Source organism: Petaurus breviceps, unplaced genomic scaffold (genome assembly GCF_028583685.1).
Source record: "Petaurus breviceps papuanus isolate PSGF00001 unplaced genomic scaffold, PetGlider_PUasm1.0 175, whole genome shotgun sequence".
NCBI classification, from domain to species: Eukaryota; Metazoa; Chordata; class Mammalia; order Diprotodontia; family Petauridae; genus Petaurus; species Petaurus breviceps.
The window spans coordinates 61,353,546-61,380,857 of NW_027185764.1; the positions used below are offsets into that span (position 1 = coordinate 61,353,546).

A 27,312-nucleotide genomic window follows, 5' to 3' on the forward strand; every position below is an offset into this window, starting at 1 on the left:
TATATAGTACAATTCACTTCGGAATTGTACACGCAATTGTTATTTACATAATTTACATCAATTTGGAATTATGCAAGGAAGTGACTCAACTGTACATCACTATGATCCAGGAATTCTTTGATTGGGCAGATACCATGAAGAAATAAAAATAAAAAACACTGTATATAATAACAGCAACACTGTGTGATCAATTATGGATACTTTGTTTTTGTGGGTTTTTCTTCACAACATATTATAGAAATGTTTTACATGGTTGTATATCAAATTACTTAAGAGTCTTAGGGAGGAGGGAGGGAAGGAAGAAAATTTGGAACTCAAAATTTTATTTAAAAAATATTAAAAATTGTCTTTACATGTAATTGTAAAAATCAAATACTACTTAAAAGAAAAAAAAAAACTGCCTTCCAGAATGGCTGGACCAGTTCACAGCTCCATCAACAATGCATTAATATAATTTTTTCACACAATCCCTTCAGCATTTACAATTTTCCTATTTTTTCACTTTGACAATCTGATGAGTATAAGGTAGAATTGGAATTATTTTAATTTGCATTTCTGCACTTGTGATTTAGATAATTTTTTTTTCATAGGGCTCTAGGCTGAAGTTTCTCCTATGAAGTCCCTATTCATATCCTTGGAGTATTTACCTGGAAATGACTCTCATTCTAATAAAGTTGAATCAGCTCCCTATATATCTTAGAAATAGGACCTTTATTGGAGAATCTTGTTGCAAACATGTTTCCCCTCTATTTACATGCTTCTCTTCTAATTTTAGCTACACTGGTTTTATTTGTGCGAAAATGATATGTAATTGAATGTGTTCATTTTACCTACTATGATAGCCTTTATTTCTTAGTGTTCATGAACTCTTCCTCTAGTCATAAATCTGACAGGTAATTTTTTCCTTGTTATTTTAATTTATATCACAGTTTATGTTTAATTAATGTGCCCATTTAGAGTTTATGCTGGTATATGGAGTGAGATGTTGTTCTCCACTTATTTTTGCCAGACTACTTTCCAGCACTTGGCAAATTGTGAGCTCTTACCCAATAAGCTGGGATCTTTAGTTGGGATCATGAGACTATTGCGCCTGTTTGCTTCCGTACATATTGTGCCTAATCTGTTCCAATGAGCATCCTACTTCTTAAACAGTACCAAATGGCTTTAATGATTACTGTTTTGAAATATATATAGTTTAAGATCTGGTCCTATTAGGTTCTCTTTCCTTTCTACTCTTTTTCATTAATTTCCTTGAGACTTTAGATCTTTTGCTCCAATAAATAAATTTTTATTATTTTCTGGTTCTATAATCTTTTTGTATTTGGTTGGTATGGCATGGAATAAATAAATTAATTTAATAAGTAATACCATTTTCATATTGGCTCAGCCTAACCACAAACAATACCTTTCCAGTTATCCAGATCTTTTGTTGAAAAAGTATTGTAGCATATTAAAAACGTTTTCTATTTAATATATAAATATATGATATATTATAATAATTATATATTACACATAATATAGTATATATAATTAAATTATATATAATATGTATATGAGATATGTAAACATATATTTATTAAAATGTAATAGATAACACAATATTAAATAAAACATGTATAATATTGTATTATCTATTATATTTTATTATATTATAAATAGATTTAAAATTATAAAGTACATCACCCAAACTCCTTGGTACCAGTTTATTTTATTTATTTTTAGTTTTCAACATTCATTTCCACAAGATTTTGAATTACAAATTTTCTCCCTGTCTTTCCCCTATCCCCACCCCAAGATAACAAGGCTACTGAATATCCATATCCCTTCCCCCAATCTGTTCTCCCTTAGGTACCATTTTGTTTTAAACAGAAAAATAGATCAATGGAACACACTGGGTAAATAAAATCAGAAAAATATGGAAATACCGCGTTTCCCCGATAATAAGACCTATCCCGAAAATAAGCCCTCCCCTTACTGTGTGAGATTCCTCTAAAATAAGCCCTCCCCTGAAAATAAGCCCTATTGAGATTGCTACTGTAGTGAAGGTGATCCCCTGCGCTACACACTACATTACTATGCACCGTCCCCCCCCAGGTGAAACGCACGCCGCGCTCCGAGCTGCATCCAATCAGAGCTGCAGCAGTAAGCGCGTCATGCTGTTCTTCCCCAGTGATTTGCTTATTGAATAAAGGTACATTTTTTTGTTCACATTTGCCTGTTTATTAAAATTGCTGTCAATGTTCATTAAAATAAGCCCTCCCCTGAAAATAAGCCCTCTGGTGTTTTTCTGTCCAAAAAAAATTAATAAGACAGTGTCTTATTATCGGGGAAACACGGTAATAGTTTAGTGTTTGATAAGCCCAAGTGGATAAAGTAACAGGGTGGACAAAAAATTGACTTTTTTTTTGCTTTTATTTTAAATAAAAACTGCTGCAAAGTTGGAAAGCAGTTTGGAAGAAATTAGGCTTAAACCAACATCTTATATTTTCCCCCTTTTCCCTCCTGCACCCATGCCTGGGAGAGAACAAACAAGGGACAGAGGAGAATATAAAAGGACAATTTTGACTTCGTAAAAGCAGAAAGGTTTAACACAAATAAAATCAATGAAGATAGAATTAGAAAAGAAACAGTAAACTGAGAAAAATAACTGCATCAAATATTGATCAAAGTCTAATATTCAAATTTTACAAAGAACCAAGAGCCATTCTGCAAATGATAACTAGTCAAAGGGTATGAACCATATTTTCAAAGAATTGCAAGCAATAAATGAAAGTATGAAAACATGCTCCAAATGACTAACAGGAAGAGAAATGCAAATTAAAACCACTCTGAGGTTTCACTTTATATCATGCAAACTGGCAAAGATAAAAAAAAGATGGAAATAGTCAACATGTGAACGGAAAGCACACACATGAAATGTATACAGAGCTGTGAATTGTTTCAAATGTCATTTATACCAATTTGGAATCATGCAAGGGAAGTGATTCAACTGTACATAGCTTTGACTCAGGAACTCTTTGATTGGGCATATACCCCGAAGAAATGAAAATCAGAAACAAAAAACATACAAAATACTCCTTAGGCTACTTTTGATAGCTGCAGAGAATTAGAAAAAAGTTATCCCTCAATGACTTGGAGAGTGGCTTTAAAACAAACAAAATGCCATCGTGAATGTAACACAATATAATTTATGCCATAAAAATTATGAAATTTAAGACAGATGTGAGAAAATTTATATAAACAGATATGGAGAATAAGCAGTACTAAGAACAATATTCACCATTATTACAACATGTAAATGAAAAGCTCTTTTGAATAACTGAAAAATCAGAAGATCCTGAAGGAGATATAATGAAATATAATTCTCTCCTCAGGTAAGAAAGGTTGGTGACTACCGGGGCAGAAAACTTTATACACTATCAGATATGGCGATATCTAATGTTTTTGCTTAATTGTTTTTCATGTTCACAAACCAGGGTAGGAAATCACAAAGAAAAAAAAGAAACCAATAAAATGTATTTCTGTAATTGTCTTGACTCTGGAGTAAAAATGGCTTTAAATATAAATGAAGGGAAGGAGACTGCCTATGATCTACCATACCAGATTATTATATACAATGTATATTATTAAAGGGATGATTACTGAACATCCAGGAAAGGAAGTGGTCATTATAAAGAAACAGTGTGACTCTAAGAACAGGTTTTGCCAGACTAACCTTATTTCCTTTTTTGACAGGATTATTAAAACTGGAAAATCAAGAAAAGGTTACTTTTCACTTTTTTATCACTTACATCTATATATTAGAAAAGCATCTTGGGGGCAGCTAGGTGGCGCAGTGAGTAGAGCACCAGCCCTGGAGTCAGGAGGACCTGAGTTCAAATTCGGCCTCAGACACTCAACACAAAACTAACTGTGTGACCTTGGGCAAGTCACTTAACCCCAAATGCCCTCCAAAAAAGGCAAAAAAAAAAAGCATCTGATAAAGGTATCTCATGTTATGCTTGTGATAAAGATGAAGAGATGAGCTAAACAAAGATATTTTAAGAATTTAGAATTGATTTAATGCTGGGACTGAAAGAATAGCCATTAATAGTTAGGTATTTCCAACGGGATATTCCAAGGATCTGTGCGTGGCCCCGTACTATTCAAGATGTTTTTTGATGATCTGAGTAAAGCCAGAAGGCATCTTTTCCAACAATGCACAAAGCTGGAAGAGATAGGTAATATCCTGGGGATGACAGAATAAGGATCCAAAGAGATAATGACAAGCTAGAATAATAAGATGAAGATGATGAAATTTAATAAGGGCACATATGGCCTTACATTTAAATTTTTTAAAAATCCACATTATAAGATGTCAAGTCACAATCACAAAATCTGAGAGCTGAAAAGGACCTACGCAGTCATTTACTCTAAGCTATATATAAAGGAATCCCCACCGTAAGGTACAAGTGTTGTTTCTGCCTGAAAACCTGGAGAGGTAGCAGGGTAGAAGAGCAGATAGACTCAACAAGTACACTACCTCTTGGGGCTCATTCCATTTTTGAATAATTCTAACTGTTAGGAAGTTCTTCCTGACACGAAGTCTAAACTGGTCTTGCAATGTCCACCCTAGTTTTGCTTTCTGGGGCCAGAGTAAGTCTAATACCCCCTCCACATGACATCACTACAATTCTTGAACACAGTTATCCCATGTCTTCTTTTCTTTGGTCTTAACAGGCCTAGTTTCTTCAACCAATCATCCTGTCAAGAGTTCAAAGCCCTTCACCATCTTGGCCTCCTTTCTCTGGACATTCTCCAGACTTTTCAATATCTTTTTAAAACCATGGTGCCCAGAACTGAACACACTACAGATGAGATCTGATGAGGTTCTGCTCCCTGAAAATCTTCAAGAGGATGAAAAATCACTTGTTGGGGCCACTGCAGAAGGGATTTCTTTTTCAGGTATAATTTGCACTACATAGTGTATATAGTGTAAAGGCTCTCCCAACTAAAACTCTATAGAGAAAGAGATTTGAATTTAGAGATAAGGCAAAATTATTAAGTTGTTCAGATGCCTTGGATCTTCTGGACAAAGTTTAAAGCTAGGATAGTACACCTGCATCTAGGACGTGGAACAGTAGTTTGGAATTATGATCATAGGGACAAAATGAAAAAAATCTTAAAAGTTTAAGAAACATGATTAAGGACAAGCAGAACAAAACAACTATTAAGGAGCATTAAAAGCCCAAATGGAGTAAGATAAAATTTGCAGGGTACTCCATCAAGAGCTCTCCTTGCTTGTTTTTTCAAAAAGCACATATACTCTTAAAAACATTTACTCAATTATAATATATACATTTTTAAATTTTTAAAAAAAGGGCATATATTTTATATCTTGATAGTTTCACTGCATATGCCCATTTTCTCAGGTTGCAGAGTATACAGTAAGACTTGTCCAAGAAAGAAGGAAACAGGTAAAGTAGAATTTTAAGTGCAACAATTTGAAATAAATATACAACATCTAGGCATTGTCCTTGGACTCTAATATCAGGGACTGGAAAACTGACAACGCCTCCTTGAATGGAAGAAAATTCCAAATATGTTTCAAGTCACTTTGTTCATCAAAAATAAAGCTGTCCAGAAGGAAGGATTAGCAATAGCTATCAACTCAGGGTAATTCCTCAAAACCACAATTCAACTCCAGAGGACACACCCCATTTAACTAGTTCAGACTCTGAATAAAAATTTCACTGATGCTGAATGTTCTGAAACTGTCAGATTTTAGTTTGGAGAATAGAATTTGTACTGGCTGGGTAGGAAATTACATACCGTACTATATTCATCTGTAGCATACAACTGGGGATTTTGCTCAGTGTCATAAGGGGAGGGATAGTTTTACAAATATCTGGGAGTTTCAGTGCAATGCAAGCTCAACCTAAGACAGAAGTATGATATGACAGTCAAAAAAGCTAATGTGATCCCGGGCTGCATTGAAAGAGAGGCCTAGGGGCGGCCAGGTAGCACAGCGAGTAAGAGCACTGGCTCCAGTGTTGAGAAGACCTGGAGATCGAATCCCGGACTCTGACACTTAGCACCCACCCAGAAACACCTGGCCGTGTAACTTAGCACCCACCCAGAAACACCTGGCCGTGTAACCTTGAGCAATCAAGCAAATACTTAACCCCAATTGCTTAGGGGCGGCTAGGTGGCTCAGCGAGCAACAGCACGGGCTCCAGCGTGGGGATGACCTGGATCAAATCCGGGCTCAGATACTCAGCACCACACCCAGAAATAACTGGCCGTGTAACCTTGAGCAAGTTACTTAACCCCGATTGCTTTAAAAAAAAAAAAAAAAGAAAGAAAGAAAGAGAGGCCTAAGGAGTGGGTACAGGCTGAATGATGCTCTATTGTTCAACACTGTTTAGGAAGGCACTGAAAGGCTGTCTTCAAAGAGGGTGGCCAGGAATAGGACAGCGACCAATGTGGTGAGAAGCCTTATATATTTTGGGTTTATGTATATTTACATACATACATTAGATACATTACATTATATATGCATATTATGTACATTTTAAATTAGAAATTCCAAATGGTACAGAAGATCATGCCCTGGAAAACTTAACCCTTTCAGTTCCATAACTGTCACTCTCTCCTTACCCTAAATCACCTCCCCTGCTGGCAAATCCCTCGAGGTCCACTATATTCTAGGGAGGTCCAGTCATGCTTCACTTTACTCCTTAGTCATCTCACCAGTTATTCTGCCCCCTCCCCACACCTTTTTTTTCAGTTCTGGAACCATAATTAAATCAATAGACACTGATTCTCCTCTATAACTCCTACCATCTCTGTAATTTTTCAAATTTAAATAACTAGAGTGCAAATTTCTTCAGACAAGAGACTGTTTCCATTTTTATACCACCTTTAACAGATCTTGACACACAATAAATGCTTTTTCATTTATTAATTCATTCTAACATATCCCCCAACTCCTCTTTTTCCCCAGGGAGCCAGCCTATATAACAATAGAGCAAGAATGGGAAAAAAAAAATGCAACTGTCAACTAAATTTGACACTATATGCAATGTTTCAGAGAGGACATGATAATAGTCCTTCAATTATGTGAAAGATAGATAGACCTGTTCTGTTTAACTCAAAGCATAGAACCAGGAGCAATGGATATAAGTTGCAAAGGAGCAATAGATGTTTATTGATCAAGGGATTCATTCCAAAAATTTTTTCTAAGACTGCAGAAGACTTGAACGACCATATTTTTCTGCTTTCTTATTTAATTAAAGGCTGTTGTTTCCATCAATGTTTTTCTCTATCCATTATTGCCATGTTTCTATTAAAGGTACTATTTCAGTGTAGCATTTGGATTGCCATTGATTATTAAACGGAATTGTCACTTACTTCTATAAACTACAATCAGATTGGTAGAGTACCAAAGATCTCTGATAATGAGTAACTTCAGACCAGCCCTTGGCTAACAAGCGAGCATCTGTTTCTACTTAGGCATTTCTCTTATCTAGGTGGTAAAAAGCTCTTTAGTCATGAGGTGATGCTTGTGCTTTTTTTCTCTTGTGCTCAGTGCATAAAAAATTGGGAAACTGGAGTGTATAATTCTAAGGGTGGTGGGCCACTGTAAAAGCTGAGATTTCATTTAGTCTCATGTTGGCTCAATTCAGTTTTGAAAGTTTCTTACTGCATAATTCTCTCAGGTCAACAACTGAGAAAATATAGATGCACATCTAATATAATGGAATAGATGGTTTCCTAAAGAGTTGTTTTTTATGCAAATTATTATATATTAAATCTTCTTTTCCCATTTTCATCCTAAAATAGTAAATGTATTCACCTTATGAAAAAAGTGACCTTTTCCCACTGACTAGATATGACAAATGATATAACTTTTAACAAATCTTTTCCTTTCTGTGATTTTAAAACTCTCTACCAAAATAAATCATCAAATATAAATTAAAAGAAAGTATGGGCAAGTTATATGTGGGTGTGTTTTTAGGGGGAGGCATAATGTAGAAGGAAAAAACACAAGATGATGATTTAACTGATATAATGTACTGAACAGAATCATTCAACTTGTATAAAAGTCCTCCCCTCTCCTCTAATGTTTTCTATAGCAAAATAACATTTTTTATTGGGCTACTGGCTAAATGATCTGATCTGAAGAGAGATTCAGAAACAAGGCAAAGAAAATGATTCAAAGTAAACTGTAAATTAACAAATCATATAGCACACACGATAAAACAATATACCTTACTTTATGTAAGAAGTGTTTCCCTAGAGAGTTAGGTAAATATGAGTTTTATTTTCTAAAGTAACTTACAGGGAAGACTTTAGCTCTCACGTCACCCACCATAACCCTCATATATTCATTTCAAAGGGTAGTTTGTCAGTGAGAACATTTGCATCTAATTCTTCCATATATCTGTTCAAATCTACATATCATGTTTTCATTAAAAAATCTTAAAATAAGGGTAACAAAGATTTATCTGCTATATCAACATTAGATAAAGAATAATTAGTTATCCATCTTGCAATTTTCCTCAATCACAAATGCAATCAACTCATAACAATAGGACCATAGGAATGCAGAAGAGAATTTGCTCATGAAACAAAGAAAAAATGAAAGAAGAAAGATAGTCTCAACTTAGTTCCAGACTTATTTCTGTCTTGCTGCTTAATGCTCAGCAGGCTGGAATGTGTTCTGTCCATCGATGCCTATAAAATTCCTACCAGTACTTTAATGACCAGGTCAAATGGCAAATACCTCTTCTATGAAGCTTTGCTAGATCATCCTCGACAGAAATTCCCTTTCTTTTCTCGTCAACGTCTAGATACACTCTTTGGCTTCATCTCTTTCGTGGCATGAATACTGCCTTTGAAGTTGTGGACATTCAAGAGGCTTCCTACTATAATGGAAAAGGTCACTCAATTTGGAGTTAGAGGACCTACACACAAATTCTAGTTCTACTACTTACCATAAATGAGTCAACACCTCTCTGGACCTCAGTTTCCTATTATATAAAATGAGGGGGGTAGGACAGGACAACACATAATTGCAGCTTACTGTAGTGGACAGAGAGGGTACCTTGAGGCCATGAAGACCTGGGTTCATCTCCTGTCTCTGACATTTCCTGGCTGCATGACCTTGGATAAATCATTTAATCTCTGTGCTGAGTTGAAGAAAAAGTGCCCACCTTCACTGGCAGGCAGAATTTGTCCTCACTCTATACCACTGAAATCACAACTACATCAATAAACATTTATTGCTCAAATAGTTCAATGCAAGGAGAGGAGGAAAGAAGGGCTGCAATTTGGACAGCATAGGTCTGTATCTGTTTTTATAATTTCTATTAGTTGTAAGTATAAAAACTGCTCTTTATGAAGAAAGAGAACCCTTTGTTATTAAAATAATAAACACAAGTCAATTTATTTCTTTTTCTTGGTAGTCCAAATTATTAAGAGTTTAAGAATTTGAATTCTAATGAAATCCTCATCTGGAGATACAGTCTGCCCCTCCTCTGGAAACTGATAAGCAAGAAGAGGAAAGAATCAACAGCTTAAAGAGAACTTCTGGAGCCAAAAGTCCTTATGCTCCTGTTGGCTGACAAGATGGTTTCATTAAAGGGGACCCACTGAACACAATCTATTTTGCCTGGAAGTGATTATAGTAGCCTGGGGGTCCGGTGTGACTGGGAGGGAGAGAACACCCTACTCAAGATCCTTTCTTGAGGATTGTGAACCTAGGAACAGAGATAACACGAGGATCAGAAGCTAAGGTGATGTGGCTAACTAGATGAAAGCCAAACACAAGAGTGGCTAAGCTAAGAGGGGCAAAAGATCAGAGGATGGGACAAGAATTGTCTGCTTCCCTATTCATGAGGGTGCTTTAAATCTATGGAGCCCACCAACTATTCTCCATTGCCCATATGAAAACTTCCTTTTCATTACCCCTCCCCAAAGGGATTAGCTGAGTACCTTTGTGCCCTAGGTGGAGAAGGAAAATAAAAGGGGTCCTTGTATCCTCCCACCTGTAATGTTACTACAGTCTGAAACAGAAAGTAATGTTCTACTTGCATCTAAGTAAACTATGGTTACGTGCTTCTTTCTAAGTATGTCCAAGTTCTCAAATACTTTTGAGGAGGGAAACCCACCCCTTTAAAGGGACAGGAGACATTCTTGCTCTAGGTGGATTCTGGGTGAGCCAGGAAAGAAAAGAGATAAAGAGAGAACATAAGAGTTTGTTAAAATTAATAATCTTCTAAAATACAAGTGCAGAAAACATTTACACATTTTTCCTTTTGAATCTAGTTCTAAAAAATAATGTAATGGCAGGGCACATGGGAAAGGATTTGTTGCAGATTATCGTCTGGTGCTACATGTTAAGGTAGCAATGGCAAGTGCCCTGGCAGTAGAAAGTATCTGGTATTTACATCCTTAAGCGGCTCCCCCCCACCCCATATACATCTGAAGCTCAATCAGGAACACACTACCCCCTTAGAGTGAACTCTTCCATACCCACTGAGCACAATACTCTTGAACACTATAGTAACAATATGTTATTTTCTTGTTTGTTCGAAGGAAGATTGGAAAATGTGTAAAGGAAAATGAGAATTAAGTATAAGGGGAAAGCTCCCTTCTGAAACTACTGACACCTGGGAGAAACAAATATTAATAACTGAAAATGAGATGATTACTGGCACTGGAATAGTCATTTTCAGCATGAACCAAAGCTGTTCCTGTGGCCAGGTTACTTAAGATTGAAGAGAGAACTCCTGGAGCTTATTAAACTGGATGCCAAGCAAGGCAGACTATATTTCCTTGCTGCCACTATACTCTTAAGTCACATCAAGAAATAATTTTGATTATTGGTTATGTATTTCTTTGCTTCCCTCCCTCTCAAAATTCCAGAGACTTTTTGCTATATCAAGTTAGCATACACCTCTAATTTCAGGAAAACGTGCATTGCTTTGATACAGCTGAGTGGTTTGGTGAAAAAAAATGCTAAAGCCAGGAAGAGCTAAGTTCAAATCTTTTCTCCAGATACTAGCTGTGTGATCCTGTTCAAGTCTCTGTACTTTTCTTTGCCTATTTCCTCATCTGTAAAATGAGGTTAATAATAGCATTTACCTCACAGAGCTGCTTTGAGAACCAAGTTAGATTGTTTATGTTCTTTACAAATCTGAAAGCACCAATAAATGTTGGCTTTTCTTACTCGGTTACAATGTATGCTGGAGAGTTACAGCACGTCAAATTACTGAGATCTCTTGAGCAGGATTTTAATATATCCAGATCCTGCTTAGCACAAATCAATTTGCCTATACTACACCTGTATTCTAGTTGAGCTCTTTATAGAGTTTGTTTTAATATCTGTTCATTTTAGTGCACACAGACCTCACTTCAAACAGCTTAATCATTCATCAAAATACAAATCCACAAAAAATATTTAAGTGGGAAGAAGAAATAAATAGGTGGTAGCAGTAACCCCCTTTTTCTCCTTCCCCAATTAAGCTCATCATTATTTCACTTGCTATTTCACATCACAAACAAATATCAAGTATATATCCAAGCCACAAAGATTTGGTTTCCATCAATGGATTTACTTCAACAAAATTTAACTCCAATAAAATAGCATTAAGTCTTAAAACAAAGGAAATAAAGTGAATCCTTTGTGATTCAGTAAAAGGGAAGTGAGAAAACTAATGTATGATGATGTGCATGTAATAAAAGCATCCACAGGACCAGCTGGTACATACAGATAGTCTACCACTTGGATAATGGGAAGTTAAATTCATTTTAAGCAGCTGGCATTAAGCTAGCAACTACACAATGAATAAATTTCCTTTTTTCTTCACTAAATTCTTTCTATTTCAGGTAGTCCAACATTTTTATTTGCAGTTGGATTTTTAAGAATGAAAATTAGATAAATAGGAAATTGTGTCCTTTGTAATCACTCAATTTACATGGATGATGTTCTATTTCAAAAAGGCATTTTCAGAAATTTTCTGTTGCAATTGAAAACTGAACAATTTTTAACGGTTATTATGTATCAAATTGTAAGCTAGTTTAATTCACCTTTATTTGGTGATATATCAATAAAATGGTCAGACCATTTCAGATGCAAGCTTGACCCATAACTTAAAAAAAGAAAAAAGTATGTTCTGATATTGAACAAAGTCCAAAGGTAAATTTCTTTTAAAAATTGACAACAATCTCTCCTTTACCACAGCAAGTGCTATGGTAAAGTTGTGGAAAGTGATAAAAATCTTCCCACAGCATGAAGGGAGGAAAAAAAAAAAAGGATCCACTCATCAGCTGTGAATGGATAGATTCTCAGTCATGAACCTTCCACCTCCCTCCATCTTTCACATACAGATCAAAGTCATTACAAGTATGTATTAATCACTGTGTGTCAGGCCTTGTGGGGAAAGGTGACAAATCCTGGCTTTACAGCATTCTCATCTGGCAATGGATTCTCAAAAGAATTAATAAACAGCTATTGTGCAAGAAATGAGGTTAATTTAATATGCTTTCATTAAAAAGCTCACCTTATTTTTATTGGTGTAATAAGTTTCTACTATCTGGCATATACTCAAAATACTAGGAAATTTAAGTAAAAAATTGACTTAAGTCAAAGCTCACTTCTAAAGATTACTAGTTGTGAGACACCATGAAGTAAAAAATTACTTAGCCTCCCTGAACCTCAGTTTCCTTTCTATAAAAGGACAGGGTTGAACTTGGATAGTCTTTGGGGTCTCCTTCAGCTCTACAACTATAATCCTATGAACCCTGTATAGACCAAAAAGTAAACCAAAAATATTTTGGCAGCCCATTCCCCCTTCATTATTTCACTCATTACCAATATTAACAGCCTAAGTAGCTAGCTTAGATTTATTGTTATTATGTTAATTATAGATACAACTATGTCATTAAACAACCTGGTGAGACCAACTCTGCTAGCTTCATTATACATTATTTTCCTCCAAGCACTCTTTCCTCAGTATTTTTCTTGCTGTTCCTCATAAAGAGCACTCCATCTCCCACCTCCCTGATGGTTTCCCATGTCTAGGTGGCAAAGTGGAGAAAGCCCAGGTCCTATAATCGGGAAAACTATGTTCAAATCAAGGTTTACTGGCTGTGAGACCTTGGGAAAGTTACTGCACCTGTTTGCCTCAACTTCCTCATCTGTAAAATGGGGGCAATAATAGCATCTACCTCCCAGGGTCGTTGTAGGGATCAAACGAGATAATTGTAATGCACTTAGCACAGATCTTAGTACATAATAAGCACTAGATAAAAGTTGGTTTTTTTCCATTGCCTCGAATCTCTCAGAAACAATCTCTTTTAAAGTTTAATCAGATAGGCCTTTGCTGATCTCCCCAGCTAACAATGTATTCTCCCTAAAATTACTTTGTACCTATTTTGTATCTGTCTATAATTGTATATATTTTCTTTCTGAACACTCTTGAAGACAGACTTTTGTCTTTGTAGCCCCTTCTCTGTTGGCACAGTGCCTGGCACACAGGTGATTAATAAATGATGGCTGACTGATTGCCCGAACCCCTTTCCAATGGTTTACTGTGATGTCCTTCCTTCTTTAGCAGAGACGGCTCTTAATTTTTATTTTTTTATCAACATTTACCAATTCATAACTTAATCTGATCATATGTGAAGAGGTAAATAACAAGATAACAGAAACAATTTATCTACCTGGCTTAGTTAGACCTGATTGTGAGAGGAATAATAAGTCTTAATAAGGACTTTTGAAGTGAAATTAAAACCAGTTTCTATCTTGCAAGGATTTCAGATTTCTTGGTGGGTTTTTTTTTTCAAGCTAGGTTCAACAAGTATATCAAGGACCTGAGCACCAAAAAGATTTCCCCTTTAAGAAGCTGGTAAAGAATTTAACACTTGAAAACAAATATAGCCTACTTTATTAAAAAAGAGTTAATATTTACTTGTATAATCATACATATATGGCTAACTTTTTATATATGTATGTCCTACTATCCAGCTAAACAAAGTTCCAGAAGGGCAGTGACCACTGCCTCTTTGTATTCTCCTATAACACTCTAGAGCTTTAAGTAGGGATTCATGGGTTACATAAAAATGCACAAATTAAATTAGTTTAGGCAAAATGCTTACTTTTTAATATTACTGAACACTTAATTTGAATTTTATGCCACTCCTCAAAAGAAAAGCTAATTGGTCAACAAACATTAATTCAAAGTTAGTGCCCCATCGATACAAAAGGTAAAAAATAAACAATCACTTGTCAAAAACTAGAAGGGATCTGAGACGCCATCTAATTCAATACCTTCCTTTGACAGATAAGGAAACTGAGGCCCAGGGAGATTTAACTAAATTCACAAGGAATCAAATCCCGTTAAAGCGACAGCTAAAGCTGTGAATTCAAATTTAACAAATCTAAAATGGTGTGGTAGGGGTGGTGGTGTTGCATTGGCTTTGCCACATTTTTACAAGAACTGTAATATAAATTCAACTTAAATAGTTCGTTTGATGATTAAAACGACCATATGTAATACTTTAAACACTACAAGCCCCTAGAGCTTGCCCCAAGTAAGAGTATTCCTTACAGCCACATACATCCATTCTTCCAAAAGAAAATGTTCCTATTTCTGGTCCCCAAAGGGAGAGAACAGAGAAAAGTAGATAGCAATAAACTTCCTCAACCAACAATTCTCAACCTTCCCTGCGCTATATTATGTAGAGCTAAACAAGAGAAACTTCCGTAATCTCCTGACAAAAGGTGATTCTCCCCCACCAAAAAAAGAACCAAATCCCGTAAACCGCCGGGTCACCAACCACGGCACATTTCCCAGACTCAGTGGGGACAAAAGTGCCATTTAGTGACCGCCCCCCTGCACCTGAGCTTGTGCTCCGGGGGGGAGGGGGTGCAGGCATTCTGTACCCAGGCTATTTTTCCTGGCTGTCAAAGGAGGCGGTGGCTCCCAGGCCGGCACCACCCCGCGGGTGGGAGAACAAAAACAAAGAGAACTACTCCAGGACAGCCCCCAGCGTCCCCGGGCGGGGGAGGCGCGCAGGACCAGAGCCCTCCCCGACAGCGCCGGGCAGCCAGGGCCCCGCAGCCACTCACGGCTCAGCCGAACCCCCAAAACCCCACCGCGGGGGGAGAAGGGCTGCCCCTTTCTTCCCTCCTTTCCCGAACAACAACACCTGGCCCCGGCCCCTGGGGGAGAGGAGGGGCAGGAGAGGAGGCAGCCCCTTCCCCACCGCCCGCCACCGCCCGCCGCCGCCCCGGACCCGTGCGCCGCAGCCCGTCGCCGTACCTGCGGTGGAGGCGCCGCCCCTCCCAGCAGCTTCTCGGGCTCCTCGGCGCCCCCGGCCCCGCAGTCTTATGGCCGCAGCCGCTTCCTCTGCCAGCTGCTCAGGCGCCGCTCCGCCTCCTCGGCCTCAGCCTGGGCAGCCGCCGCCACCTCCTCCTCCTCTGCCTCCACCTCCTTCTCTCGGATACGCCTCTCGCCGCCGCCGCCGCCGCCGAACCAGTGACCGCGAGGCTCAGCCAGCGCTTCCTTCCTCCCATCCCAGAAGCCACAACAGGAAAGAGCCGCTGAGCCCGCGCTTCCCGGACTTGCTCAGCGCCTCCTCGCGCCGTCCATCCCCCCCCCCCCCCCGTTCCACAGCCAGGTTCCTAAGCCCCCAAACGGCCGCCCTTCCTCCCCTCCCGGCAGGCGCCAGGCTGGGTGTTCGGGCGTCGCACTAAGCCGCACCACCCCCCTCCTCGCCGCCTTCTCACCTACCTGGCCTCCCCGCCCACCCGGCCCGCACTCAGAGCGCCGGCGCGACAGCCCCTCGGCCGCGCTGCCGCTGCTTCCCAAGCGGACTAGGCCGCAATGCGCGCGCGCGAGCGACTCTCCGGCTCCTCCTAGAAGAACACGGCGCGGGCGGGGCGGGACACGCGCGAGGCTCCCGAAGAGCTTCTGGTCCGCTCTCCGGCAGCCGAGCCCTCTTTGTTTTCACTCTCTTCGGCCCCCCCCCCCCCCCCCGGGGCTGGCGCGCGGTCCGCCGGAAGAGAGCCCCACCCCGCCCCCAGGCGAAGTTTAAAGGGACAGGCCTCCCACCCCTTCCCGACTGGAGCCCGGGGACGAGGGATAGCCCCTTACCCCAGCCAAGGAGTCCTTACAGCTGCCACAGTCAGTCAGTCAGCGTTCTGTAAGCGCCTGCTAGGTACCAGGCACAACGCTGCTTGGTAAGGGCTGGTGATGACAAAGAAAAGCCCAAAGACAGTCCCTGCTCTTAAGGAGCCCCCAGTCCTAAGGGGAAGTCCACATGTAAACTGCAACTCGCTACAAACAAGCCATGCAGAAAGTCCCTAAACTCTCATCACCCCAAAGCAGTCAATACTTTCACAATTGCACTAAGACTTTTGGGACACGCTTTATACAGGATAAACTAGAGGCAGTTTCCAAGGGAAGGCACAAAGATTAAGTAGATTTGGCAAAAGCTTCTTAAGGTGGTATTTTAGCTGAGACATTTAATAATGACGATAGCTAACGTTTACATAGCGCCTACTAAGTACTGGCACTGTGCTAACTAAGCGTTGTACAATTATTCTCTCATTTGATCCTCATAACAACCCTGGGCCGTACGGGCTATTATCCCCATTTAACAGATGAGGAAACGGAGGCAAAGAGAGGTGAAGCGATTTGCCTCGGTCACACAGCTAGAAAGCATCTGAGGCTGAATCTGAAAACTCAGTTCTTCCTGACTCCAAGCCCTGGAGGTGGAGATGAGAAGGAAGGGAATATCCAATCAAGCTAACCTTTAAGAGATCAACCTCATTGCCCAGAAGACCTTGTCACTTAAAAACATTTCAGCTGGCCTCTCAGCCTAATGAGCTGCGCTAGGCGGGGCAGCTACCCCCTCAATAACAGCAGGTGTAAACCAGGACGAAAACTGCTTGTGAAATATTCTGAAAGAAATTATGGTGAAAAAAAGCAACACAACTCTCGGACCCATGTTTCAGACTCATCAGAGGAGAAAAGCTATTTCAAGAAGAATTCACTAAGCACCTACTTCTTAGAGCCAAGTACTAAATTAAGCACTGGAGATACAAAGAAAAGGCAAAAACAGTCCCTGCTCTCCAGGGCTTATATACAAAAAACTATTTACAAACAAGTTACATACAGGAAAAAAATTTAACAGGGAAGGTACTATAATTAAAAGGGTTTGGGAAAGGCCTCTTGCAGAACTTAATAGTTGGAGGGGAAAGACGGGAGGTTGCCCGATCTACCCAGCACAAAGTAACAATGCTGTACACAGCATTATCCTGTAGTAAGTATTGAACTTTCTATTCTGTTAAGTCTCCATCATCTCTGCCTAGAAAGGTTTTCTTTTTTTTTTTTTTTAATGCTCCTACCTCTGTATCTAAGTACATTGTTTTAAAAGAGAAATAACTCTAAAGATAAACTTCTACTGGCTTATGGTCACAGGAATATTTAAACAAAAAAATCATTACTTGAACTTGGCAAGTCTCCACAACACAATGCAGCCAATCATTAAACCACCCTATTCAATAAATGTGATTATTGCAGAGCAGATTGGAATGAGAACTAGAGATTCAGATCATCTAAGAACTAGAAAAGGACCTTAGAGCGAAGTCTATGGTGCCTTAAAAAAGGGGGAAAGGGACTAGACCTATGACTTCATTAGTATAGAGAACTACCTATGAGGAACCTCCTATCAGTGCAGGCCAGCACCTCCTCTACATTTTTATGGCCTTACTAGAGTAGCAATGTCCAAACTGTTAGGATCACAAACTGCATCAGTTAAAAAAAATAATTGAACACATTCCCAATATTTACATAGCTCTCCATTTTATAAATTATACATATTCACTACTGTACTAATAATTGTGTATCTTATAAAACTTAAATAAAATAGAAAAGATTTGAGTTAAAGGTGAAATAATATTTGATCCTGGAGTCTATGAGAAGCCACTGGAGTTGCAACATGGTCAGATATTTAAGGAGATCACTTTGGCACTGGAGTAGTAATGAGTTAAGTAAATGACCCAAGATCACACAATTAAGAAACAAGAGGAGTAGAATTTGAATCCAGGTCCTCTGACTTCTAAATCACTACTCTTTCCAGCATCTCAAATGTAAAGGTAGAGATGACAAGACAGAGTAATTAACTGGATATGTGGGGTGAAGGAGAGTAGTGAACTAGGTTGATTTCAATTATAAAAGCACCCACATAGTAATAGGGAAGTCTGGAAAAGGGGTAGACCTGAGAGGAAACATAATGTAAAAAGACTTTCCATAGGAAGCAACCCATCCCTATCTGTTCATCATGCTGGATTCATCCTGTTTGATCTAAAATGACAAGGAGAAAAGCAGGGCTCTTACCAGTCACTACCCTGGAACACAGAGCCCACCTCCAAGGGGTGCCCACTCTGGTCACATGGTAATTTGGAGGACAGGAATAGATATGCTGAGTTGGGGGAGGGGGAAGGGAAGAGAAGGAACTTTCCCAATAGCACCTGGCAGCTGCTGCTCCCAGTGTCTGGGTCTGGTTTAGGTTACAGCTGCCTTTGGGAGCCATAGAGGTGGTCAGGAGCTTAAAAAGTGTATGAAGAGGAGAGAGTGGGGGGTAGGGAGAAAGGGAAAAGGGGCTAGATGATAAAGGTAGGTATGGTTGCTCTGGGGAAAAGCCCCACTACTGGCTATCTATGGAATGGTGGGAGGCCACCCATCTTCCTACCCTCTAACAGGCTGATAGTCCTTGGGGTCAGGTCACAGCTCCCACAATGAAGACCAATGGCCTGGAGTGCTGAAAGGTTAAGTGACTCGTTAGTTATATGTCAGAGGTAGCACCTGAAGCCAGGTCTTTCTGGCTCTCTCTCCTATAACAGAAGAATAGATAATAAACAGAAGTCTGTCTGTAGCTGCCAATATGATGGTGAATAGATATCCCAGAGTCCAACATCTCATGTATAATAAACATGAAACTATCAGTTGAAATCTGGGTCAAAGTTGAGAAATCCAACAAAAGATTTATATGAAAGAGAGATCATAAGATTATAGATTTGAAGTTGGAAGGGAATGTTTACTACCTGTGTGATTTTGGGCTAGTAACCTCTTTGGGGCTCAATTTACTCATCTAAAGGAGAGGGGCTGGATTGGGTCTTCTAGGATCTTTTTCACTTCTGAGGCTGTGAACTGGAAAAAGGTAATTAGATTTAGTAGAATTGTCGACATGGAAATCATCAATGTTGCAAGAAGCTGAGAACAAAATAGGTAGAGAGGGGAAAGAAACATCAGATGTAAATAATTAGATCCTACAAACATTTTCAAGTAGTTTGTTACATTTTTGTATCACTGACTAAAGATCGGAATCTTGACAAACCAGTCTTGAAACCTTAGCTCAAGTTATGTGGCAATACCCCGCTTCCTAACAATTTTTTTTCTTTTGCCTTTTCCACACTTTTCAGAAAATAATTTAGCACAAATAGTTTTATCTCATATTTATTCAAATAAAATTAAGAGTTCATCACATTTTTACAGCTTACAAAAATAAAAAATATAGCATTTAGTAAAAAAATCAAAATTTTCCTAATTATAACTTAAAATATAATAACTAATAATATCATTATTATGGTAATGAGTGGGTTGGATTGGGGCCACAAATTTTCTTCAAACATGGTATCATTGATGAGACTGCTTTGTTAATTCTCTTCCAATTATTAATAAAAACTGATGTTTTATCTTTATAGCAAAACCCCCCATTTTACACAGATAAGATGCTGGAATCAGTAGCAAAATGTGTATCACTTGGGTTTTTATTCTTCTGTAGCCAAAACATGAAATTTTCAGGTTCAATTGCTTGTTTCATCACAATATACAAAACTAATCTATATCTTGTTCTTGTTCAAACAGGGTAAGGTCAAATACATCATATTAGTCCATAGCAATTGGATTCCTTATCCATTCATATTTAGAAGTATTTAGGTCTTCAAAATGGTGAAAATTCCTTCTATGACTAATCATGAGATTAATAAGCAGGTTATTACTTCTTTCTATTTTATTTCCAGGAAAAACATTTCTTAAATTATGAAACAAAATATGATTTTGCACATTTATTATATATGGCTCTGACTTTTTCATATGTGCAATCATTTTCTTTTTCTATATCAGAAAAATATTTTAAAGACTTGTAATTAACTTATTTAGAGCACTCCAAAATTATCCAAATTCCTAAACTTTGTAATATATTTTTATTATAAAAGTAATTTGCTTTATTTATATTATTAGTAAGAAAAATGACAATTTCTGCTTCTAGCTTCAAAAAACTTTTGAACTATGTCAACACAAGAAAGCTAAAGTGTTTGGCAGTAACATTAAAGTATCTTACACCCTACTCTCATGACATAAGATTTTATGAAGACGCTTCCTTTTAATGGACCTCTTGAATGAAGTAATTCTTGATAATAACTTGAAAAATTTTATGTAGCTCCTCATTACTGTTTCTTTCTTTCTTTCTTTCTTTCTTTTTTAAAGCAATAAGGGTTAAGTAACTTGCTCAAGGTTACACGGCCAGTTATTTCTGGGTGTGGTGCTAAGTATCTGAGCCCGGATTTGATCCAGGTCATCCCAACACTGGAGCCAGTGCTCTTACTCGATGAGCCACCTGGCTGCCCCTCTCATTACTGTTTCTTGATACAAGTAACTGTCTATGCAGTAGGCAATATGATCAAACTGCCTGGTGCTGCCCCTCCACCTCCCCCCCCCATTCTCCCACATTATAACTGTAACATCTGTTTCACTAGGCTCTCCCAAAGAGACTCTAGACACTCTTATTTATCTAAAGAAGCCAAATGGATTTTTTTTAAATGACTGTATCTTTTCCAGTAAGGACTGGAGAGAAGCTAGAAAAGACAGAGAGAAAGAAGAAGGAAGGCTTTCCTTCTTGAATTTTAATTCTTCACAACAAACTTGGGCTTCAAACTATTGTTTGTTCTCAACATTGGAAACCAAATGAAAATTCTCTTCTTGAGTGTACTTGACATATCTGTGGTCACATCTATTTCATATTCAAAACAGACAACAATTCTGTCTCTCTGATTTTATCTTAATGATTGTACCTTTGTATCAAATGATTGAGATCTAAGTGATTATGTGGTCATTCTCATTGTTTTCAGAGCCCAGGAGGACCTGCATCCCTGGTCTCATCTTCTTTTCCTAGAAGTCAATTCCTTGGAAATTAGGTACTCACACACTAATGCTGCATTCCTCTTATGTCTATCAATTCAAACCACAGTTATAACTGTGATAAAGAGCAATCAATTTTTTTGAAAAGTTTTTCTTAATGTGGCATTGTCATCATTAGTTTTGCAAAGTAAATCTTCACTAACCTCTCTTTCAACAATATACTGTATAAATGTAATCAAATGAGAATCTTTCATTCTACATCTGTTCCTTCATACACTTGCCATGCAGAATAAGATTTTAGTTTCTCAATTAATTGATTACAAAGCTCTTCAAACATATGGACAGTTCTTCTTCCTATCATATTATTTGTTAAGTAGAACTATTTTATTTATTTTTATGCAAATAGTATTTTATTTTTTCCAATTACATGTAAAGATTGTTTTCAAGATTTGTTTTTTATAAGATAAGAGTTCAAAATTTTTCTCCAAGAGAGCAAGCAATCTGATATGGGTTATACATGTGCAATCATGTTAAGTATACTTAAGTGGAACTATTTTAAGTTGCTTTACATACACATACAATTTACCAAGCATTATTTTGACCACATCAGTAGTTGTAGGTAGCACTAACACCTGAATGAGGGTTTTTACACTTAGCAATTCTGTAAGCAACCTTATATAATGCAAGCAATCTCTTTAATACCACAGATTTTTTTTAAGTCTGTGCTTGTTAAAAGCTTCTAGTTTTCTCTGGAAAAATTCCCTTGTCTTGCCAACAAATTCTTCATGTCCACTTTCAAGATGTTTCCATTTGTTAGGTTTCATTCAATCTGCAGCTGCTAGCACATTTGTACAGGGCAAACAGTGGTCTTTCCAACAGTATTTGTGAATCCCAATAATAAATAGAGTAGATATTTTCTTGATTTTTTTTTTACTTTGGGTTTCAGTATTAATGCTTCTTAAATTGTCTTTCTTAAAAGATATTCTCTTAAGACACTAGGTTATGAGGTAGGTTTGCAATGACAGAAGTTTCCTCAGCAGGGCTTACCTAAGTCACATGTGCAATCCCTCCCTGACTCCACTAAATTCCCTTCTTCCCTCCCCCCAAAAGCTATCTTGTCTTGTAGTAGTTTAAGCTATTCCAGTCAGTCAATAAATGTGCTGAGCACAGATTTTCTCTTCAAATATTATGTATTTATTTGTATTATCTGTATCTTGAGGGGATATTACTTCATTTTCAAAGTTACAGACCATAAAAATGGATAATTTAATTTAATAACTGAAAATTGCAAATTACTATAAATTACTATTATTTAGATGTTTCCATTTTTAAAAAAGTTCATGGAGGAGGAACCAGCTTGTTTTATTCTGTTGACCAAAATGATGTTAAGAAATTAGATATCATTTCACTTCACATTCATACGTTTCACATTCAAATTCAGCAGGCAATTTAAGAATACAACTCAGCTACATCACAAGCCTACTTCAGCTGACTGTGACAATGGGCAAGCCTTTGCAGCATCTTGAGATAACACAGGAAAAGACTCACATTTGACCTCATTTGTGCACAGTATTAAAAAAATAGTTGTGTTTGCACTGTCAGTTGGAAAAAAAATGCCTGTTAAGTCTCACTTTTGTTGATTGATGTAAGCATTATTTTAAAAGGATGTATTTATGCAATGATTATACTTGAAAATATACAAGAGTTTTGGCATTGATCCATGCAATGGAGATCTCCCTCTAGGGAAACAAGGGCTGTATCATAGCTTGGAAAACTTTGCTTTTACTAGTCTGCCAAGTTCATAAAATCACCAAATATTAAAAATGAAAAAGTTCTTAGAGATCATTTAGTCCAATCCATTCATTTTATTGAAAGGGAAATTCAAATTTAGGCATATATACTGAGATACATTTTCCAGGTAAAGAAATTAGTACAGTTTTGTTTTTGTTTGTCATTCAACTGACAATTTCAGCCGTGTCCAATTCTTCATGACTCCCTCTGGGGTTTTCTTGGCAAAGATACTAGGGTGGTTTGCTACTTCCTTCTTCATCTCCTTTTACAGATGAGGAAACTGAGGCAAACAGGGTTAAATGACTCGCCCAAGGTCACACAGCTAGTAAGTATCTGAGGCCAGATTTGAATTCAGGAAGATGAGTCTTCCTGACTCCAGGTTTTCCACTCCACCAATGCAATCACAAAGCATTCATTTTCAGTCTGTTCTTTATGAGCTTTTTCCAGGAAAGGATGAGAATAAATTACCCTGGTATATTGTAATATGAAATGATAAAAATGCTCCAGAGAAGAAAAAACCAAAGAGGTCTTAGAGTACTGATATTTTAATTACAGAAAATGTCCAATTTAAGGTTCCCATAACTATACTCTTCTCTCTACCTGCTTATTTATATTGTAATAGGAATCTTTTAAATTAAAAAAAATGTATTATCTTACCCCTTTTCCACTTCTGTACTGGGTTCTATACACATTGGGCCCCATCTTCAGGACTCAATAAAATAAAATATAATGGAGTGGAGTGGTGGGTACCATTGTGAATATTAAAAAAACTTGGGGCGGCCAGGTGATGGGGCAACCAGGTAAGAGCGCTGGCCCCGGCGTTGGAGACCCAGGATCGGTTCTGGCCTCAGATACTTGGCACCCACACAAAATAACTGGCCGTGTAACCTTGAACAAGTTACTTAACCCAAATTGCTTTAAAAAAATAACTGAGTATTCGTGGTTCCTCCCATTGGCTCTGGTTCTTCTTTACAACATGACTAATGTGAAAATATGTTTAATATATATATATATATATATATATATATATATATATATATATATATGTGTGTGTGTGTAGAACCTATATCAGATTGCATGTTGTCTTGGTATGGGGGGAGGTGAAGAAAATTTGGAACTCAAAATCTTTTGGAAGTGAATATTGAAAACTAAAAATAAGTTAATTAACTAAAAAATGCTAAAAACACAACCTGAGTATCAAGAATCCTAGTGCATATATAATGGGACATGTACAGAGTTGCCCTGCCTGCTTTTGGCTAATCACATGTGCTGGTTCAGTACTAAACCAGAATAACTTCTACATGTTTATAAAAAAGTGATACACATTATAGAATCACAAATTAAAAAATACTTACAGGCAAAGTCCATCCTTTCAAAACATGCCTCGTCGTAAGTCCAAAAGCAGCCATGGTTTGACAAATGACATTTTCTCTCTCAATGGAAACATTACAAGAATAAGATTTGTCATAAGACCACAAATCTGAAGGTAACTAGTTTTAGATAATGTTTGAATTGAGCCCTTTGGCTGTATAAGAAATGAAAAGTATGGCATAATGTAGGTAGATTTCTGCGGCACCAAAAATTATTCAAATCAAAATGCAGCCCTGGCAAACCTCATGCTGGAGCTAACTATATGTTTGTTGATTTTTACCCCTGTCATTGCTGGGAACCCAATAATCTGAATTTGATTAGGACAGATTTATAAGAATGTGATATATATATATACATACATACATACATACACACATATATACGTATATATATATGCACACATATACAAATTATCATCTAATATGTACCAGGTGCTCTGGAAACAAACAATGCTGCCTTCAAAGAACTTACATTCTAGTGAGGTATGGGCTGGGGTTATGCTGGCATTGTTAGGCTCTGAACAATCAAAGACAAAGACAGAATTAACCTCTGTCCTCATGGCATTTTCATTTTACTGGGGTACAGGAATGGGGAGGAAGTGACTAGACACAAGAGATACAGATAAGTTAATAAGAAATGTATGCAAAGTAATATTATGAGGTAGATGAATTCCCTGGTAAATGAAAAGAATCAGGAAAAGCCTCCAGTAAGGAGGTATCCTTTGAGCTGACACCTTTTTGGAGGGGAGAGGGGTCACTCGAGGGAATTGGGTTAAGTGACTTGCCTAGGGTCATACAGCTAGTTAAGTAGCAAGTGTGTGAGGCAAGATCTGAACTCAGGCCCTCCTGACTCCAGGTCCAGTTTTGAATCCATTGCACCACTTAGCTGCCCCAAAGCTAGGGATTTTAAGAGGGGGAAGTTAGAAGGTAAAAGGTATGTACAATGACACAGATATGGGAGAGAGAATGCCAATTATGGGGAATCTGGTTTGGCCAGAATATAGGGTGTGTGAAGAGGAGTAACGTGCAATTAGATAGACTGGAGGCAGATCATGCTGGGCTCCTTGGGGGAAAGAAATAATAATAATGGTACTCAATTGGTTTACTTGATCAACTGGACTAGGGGGAGGGGCGTAAAGATAGAAGGGTTAGGAAGATCATTACCATCAGGGTATCTTCCCCTTTTCTGCTTTCCCCCAGCAAAGGCTACCTAGAACCCATCCAAACTGCTTCACTGTTCATATAACTTGGAAGAGATAGGTGTCAATGATTCTATTCCTTCTGGTGAGGCAAAGGACCATCAGGTGTTAGTTATCAGGTTTCCTGCCTCTATGCCTTGTAGATCTTGAGAATAATCACCTGACCTACTGACTTAACCTCAATATCCTTGGGCCTCTCCATCTGTCCCTATACTGAACCTTGGGACCTCTAGGCCCTTTCCATCTAAAGATGAACTTTAAAACAATATATATCAATTAGAGTGAACTTCTTGAGATCAGGGACAATCTCAATTTTTTAAATTTGCATTTCCAGGCCTTCTTGGGCAGTGCTTAATAAAAGCTCATTCATTAATATATTCATTCATTGTGGAATTAGCTTTAGAGCAGAATGAACCTTAAAGCCATGGTTACACCATTGTTTCTAGGTATAATCTATGTAGCCACTCTGGAGGTATACTGGGGGGGGGGAATCTCCAGAAAATTTATACCCTATATAAACTGCCATAATGAAATTTAAGGCTCCCAAACCCTGGTAGGCACAGCACTGAGATATCAGTGATATAACACAGAACAAGCTTCTAAATGATTTGGAACAATTATTTATATCTCGCTTAAATAAGTAAGCAATTAAAATACTATATACCATTCCAGCCTGCCAATTTTCAATTACTTCTGTTGGTAAAGGACTTTAGGATGAATAAGGGGAATGTATAAATAATCACAAAATGTCAATTTCTCCAAAGGTTTAATCTTTTCTATTAAATCTTTTAAAGCAGCATTTCTAAAACATAGAGAAATCTTTTACTTGTCCCTTCTTAAGACTATCTACCCTTTAATGAAAATGCAATCAGGGAAATGGCACTCCTCAGGCAAAAAGGCAAAAGGTCTATATAATTCACCAACTGCAAGAATGAAAGTTTGTCACATACAGTGAAGCTATCAGAAACAAAATCTAGAAAATATAGTTTGCAGTAAATATTGTTCACTAATAGGGTAAAATAGTTTGCAGAAGCTCCCTTCTAACCTCATCCCCCAAAAAGGTGAGAATGAATTACTTAGCAGAATTTTAATTTGTTGCATAGAAAATAATGCATGAAACAGTATGAGAAAAACCTTTAAAGGGGAGGTTTTAATTATGCAAATACAAGATTTAAGTAATCCCTAAGTAATTTTCTTCTTCCCATTCTCTTGATAGTTCAAGGTACTCCAGGATCTTTTCATGAAAAACAAACTCCAAATCACTCCAACTCCCTCTCCAAAAAGGGGTCCCTGTTGGCCCACACACACCAGATTCAGCCCTGGAGAAGCTTGGCTTCTAAAAAGAGGGGTGAGGTTCTTTATGACCCCACCCCTGAGACTTAGGGAAAAAACACCTAAAGTTTAGGTTTGGCTTTTGTCTAGGGACTACCTAAAAGGTGGCAGTAGAAAAGTACTCAATATATAATATAAATCAACTATAGGACAGCTGTTTATTTCCTTCACACACATGAAACATCTAACACAAGAGACTCATAATCATGAAGTTCCAAAAGGCAAACAAGAAGCATCAATCCAATCAATCAATAAATATTTATTAAGTGTATATTATGTGCCAATAACTACTCTTGTACTCCCCCAGGAGTTTGAGACTTAAAATTCAAAATATGAAGGATCTGTAAAACTAGAATCTTGCATTTAAGCTCAGCTACCGTGTTTCCCCGATAATAAGATACTGTCTTTATTTTTTTTTGGACAGAA

General features: G+C 37.8%; 1 protein-coding gene across 12 annotated transcripts in view; it reads right to left on the reverse strand.

Moving 5' to 3' along the window:
• The window catches only part of RNF38 (ring finger protein 38), a 220,708-nt gene that overhangs the window by 72,002 nt on the left and 121,394 nt on the right, over positions 1 to 27,312 (reverse strand). For 3 of the 12 annotated variants that reach the window (XM_069085241.1, XM_069085239.1, XM_069085240.1), the window contains exon 1: positions 15,312 to 15,593. The exons of 6 other annotated variants lie outside the window; for them this stretch is intronic. The gene's annotated coding sequence lies outside the window, so the exon portion shown is untranslated. Of the gene's footprint in view, positions 1 to 15,311; positions 15,595 to 15,782; positions 15,802 to 27,312 lie in introns of those variants that run through there. 3 more of the 12 variants (XM_069085245.1, XM_069085244.1, XM_069085237.1) reach the window with 3 other exon arrangements.